Below are 3971 nucleotides of genomic sequence, written 5' to 3' on the forward strand. Positions count from 1 at the left end.
GATTTGAAGTTCTTTCAGCCACTGTTGTAGCTTCTTATCTGCAAAGTTGGTGCCGTTATCGCTCACCAAATTCTGTGGAAGTCCAAAACGGCAAATAATAAATTCCCAAATAAATTTTTTGATATGTTTCGCGGTTGTTTGGGCTAAGGGTTTTGCTTTTATCCATTTGGTGAAGTAGTCGATGGCTACCACTAGGAACTGAACATTTCCTGCTGCTGTAGGAAATGGGCCTGTCACATCGATGGCCCATTTCTGAAATGGCCATGAAGAGGTGACTGGAACAAGTTCATTCTTCGGGCGGTGCGTGTTGGGTGCGTAGAGCTGACAAGACCTGCATTTTCTAATGTATGCCAGTGCATCCGTTTGCATCCCCGGCCAAAAGTATCCTGCGTTGTTTAGCTTAGCTACAACAGCGCGTGGACCTGCGTGTACTCCACAGATGCCTTCGTTTACTTCCCTTAGGAGGTAGTCAGCATCTTGGTTGTCCACGCATCTTAAGAGTGGGCCAAGAAAGTTACGTCTGTAAAGGATGTCATCGATGAGTTGATAATTCAATGCTTTACAGCGTAGTTTTCTTGCCTGTGTTTTTGACTCTGGTAGTGTACCTGCCGCAAGGTATTTTATTATTGGTGTCATCCACGTTTCTGTGCCGGTTTGTATGACACAAATTTCCTTGTGCGGGACCGAAGGTGCCTCGAGGAGTTCAATGCGGATGTCCTTTCCCAAGTGGGTGAAGGCTAATGATGCAAGCTTGCTTAACGCATCCGCAGATTTGTTTTCACTACGCTTGACGTGTATGACTTTGCAATCATTAAAATAGCGCATAAGGGTTTTTGCTTGTGCGAGGTACAGGGCCATTGTGTCGTTCACGGCCGTGTACGTCCCGTTGATTTGATTGGCTACTAACATAGAATCCACGTGGGCTTCCAAGTGTTTCACTCCCATCCTACGCGCAATTCTCAGTCCAGCCAAGAATGCTTCATACTCGGCTTCGTTATTCGTACTTGGAAAATCCAGTCGAATAACGTAAGTGTATTCTTGGCCTACTGGGTTGGTTAGTTTCAGCCCTGCGCCTGAACCCTCGTTACTGGCTGCTCCATCAGTGTAGAGTCGCCAGACATCATTGATGTCCTGTGCTGGAGAGGGTTGAGCCTCTTCCTGGCACTCTTTTTCCCGCGATGCAGGCACTTCCGCAATAAAGTCGGCCAAAACCTGGCCTTTTATGGCTGGTCTTGGCTTATACTTTATCGCGTATTCCCCCAACTCAATTACCCATTTGGCTAGGCGTCCCGATAACTCGGGTTTGCCTAGAACGTTTGCAAGTTTGAAGTTGGAGAGAATGGTGATTGGGTGACCCTGGAAATATCGTCTTAACCTGCGTGAAGCGTGTATAAGTGCTAAGACTAATTTTTCGAGGGTAGAGTACCGGGTTTCTACGTCTGTTAGGATACGGCTGACATAATAGATTGGCATCTGGATGCCTTTTCGCTCTACTAGCAGGACTGCCCCGGTTGCTCTATCTGTTGCGGAAAGGTATAGGATTAACTCATCTCCCGCTTTTGGTGCTGTGAGCGTTGGGAGTTCGATCAAGCGTGACCAAATCTCCTGAAAAGCTGCTTCCGCTTCTGGTGTCCAGCGGAAGTGCGTTTTCTTTAAACAGTTTCTCAACGTTGACACGAAAGGAAACGACTTATCCGCGTGGTTTGCCAAAAAGCGATTAAGTGCCACTAGTCGTCCATTCAGTGTCTGAGCCTGTTTGATGGTAGTAGGTGATTCCATTTTGATAATGGCTTCGACCTTTTCAGGGTTCGCTCTGAAGCCATCTTTAGTGACGATGACCCCCAAGAACTTCCCTTCTTCCATTCCAAAGGCACACTTGCCCGGGTTGAGTTTCATGTTTATCTTCCTAAGCGTGTTGAAAGTTTCTTCGATGTCTTTCAACATCGCTTCTGCGTCAGGGCTTTTGATGACCAAGTCATCCATGTAGACTTCCAAGTTCCTCCCAATTTGGGCATGAAACTGGTTGTCCATCAGGCGTTGGTATGTGGACCCGGCATTCTTAAGTCCGAATGGCATCATTTGGTAACAAAATGTGCCATCGGGCGTCCGAAAAGCGGTTTTGTCCTGATCATCAACGGCCATGTGGATTTGATGGTACCCCTTATACGCATCCAGGAAGCATTTAAGGCGAAACGGTGCCAACGAATCCACCTTAAGATCAATTTCGGGTAACGGATAACAATCTTTGGGGCATGCTTTGTTTAAGTCCTTGAAATCTATGCACATGCACCATTGTTTGTTATTCTTCGGTACCATAACGGGATTTGCAACCCATGTTTGATATCTACTAACGCGTACGATGCCTGCGTCAAGGAGTTCCTTGACTTGGGTTCTACACGCGTTAGTTTGTTCTGGCCCCATTACTCTGCGCTTTTGTACGACTGGCGTAACAGCCGGATCGCATTTGAGCTTATGCTCTGCCTTGCTTCGGGGTACACCAGTCATGTCAGCTGGTGTCCACGCGAAGATGTCATCGTTTTTCTGTAATAAGCGCTTGAGTAAGGTGCGTGTGGGATCAACAACTGTTGGGCCAATGGAAACGGCCTGGTCAGGGTATTTGCCGTTGAAGGCCCATCTTTCCGGTTCGGTGATGGTTGGCTTAACCATCTTTGGTTTGGGTTTAGATGAGACAGATGCGATGCATACCTGGGGAATGCCGGTGATCATCGCTACACCCTCAGCTGTTGGCCATCCCATCATGCCGTGGACTGAAGATACCACGGCGTTGAATCTTGCCATCCCGTCTCTTCCGAAGAGAATGTCGTATGTGTGGTGTGGCTTCCTCATCACGACAAAATCCACGTCTTCCGTGCGTGAGTGATTCCCGTCCGTAAGAGTGACGGGGAAAGATAGGATACCCAGGGGGGTGTTTGTGCTGCCATCGAACCCTTCCATCGAGGCGTAGATCGTTTCCAGGCGTTCCTTGTCTTCGTCATCTAGCTTGTCGAAGAACTGCCTGTACATTACTGTTGACGAGGCGCCGTTGTCAGCAAGAGTGCGAGAAGTGATGTAGTGCCCCAGGTGGCTTTTGATGACGATAGGGCCTTCTTTGCTAGGTCCTCCTGGCACTCGCGGGAAGCGCACCTCAGCTTCCTTCCACGCACATGGTTCTGTCGCTCGCCTTTTTCTTTCTCTGATCTTACCATGAACCATGTTGATGCTGATGTCAACGGGCTTTCGTCCGTTGCCTCTGTACCGGTTATCATTCCTTCCTCCCTTCTTGATTGATGCCACAAGGTGTGCAAGTCTTCCATCCTTGACGAATGTTTCAACAATATCCTTCAAGGATGTACACTCTTCCGTACTATGACCTTTTGTCCCGTGTAAGTCACAGGATTTGCTCTGATCCGCATTAGGTCGCTGCCGGATCATTGGAGCTTTTGGCCATGGTAGTTTTTCGGTGGCAAATATTTCCGTGACGCTTTTGGTGAGTGGCGTCCACCGGTGTTTTCGGCTTGAAGGGTGTGTGTTATCTCTTCCGCCAACAAGAGGGTGATAGCTGGATGAGGTGTCAAAGTTTACCCTTGACTGCCAAATACCTAGCTTCCTCTTTTTGTTCTGCCGGGCGATCCGAACATTGTTTTCTCTAGTCCTTTGCGTGTAGAGGTGTGTACTCTGGGTAAGATCCCTTCCCAGTTGCTTCTCCGTCTCGGCAAAGCGCTTGGCCGCCGTCATGATGGCATCCCATGTGGATGGCATGCCGTCCTTACCCGTCAATGTGCGGATAAGCTCTGGGTATTCGGCGCCCTGGATGAAAGCGGCGCGAACAAGATCTTCACTTATGTTGCCCAGACTTAGCTTTTTGGAGTTGAAGCGAGTGATGAAGTCTAGTAAAGATTCATCCTCCTCTCTAACGCAGTTGAGGATCGTCCACTGTTCCTCAGTATATTTCCTTTGTTGGCTGAAGTGTT

Source organism: Bidens hawaiensis, unplaced genomic scaffold (assembly GCF_021521415.1).
Source record: "Bidens hawaiensis isolate Kalapana, Puna unplaced genomic scaffold, B.hawaiensis_p1.1 tig00011409_1, whole genome shotgun sequence".
NCBI lineage: Eukaryota > Viridiplantae > Streptophyta > Magnoliopsida > Asterales > Asteraceae > Bidens > Bidens hawaiensis.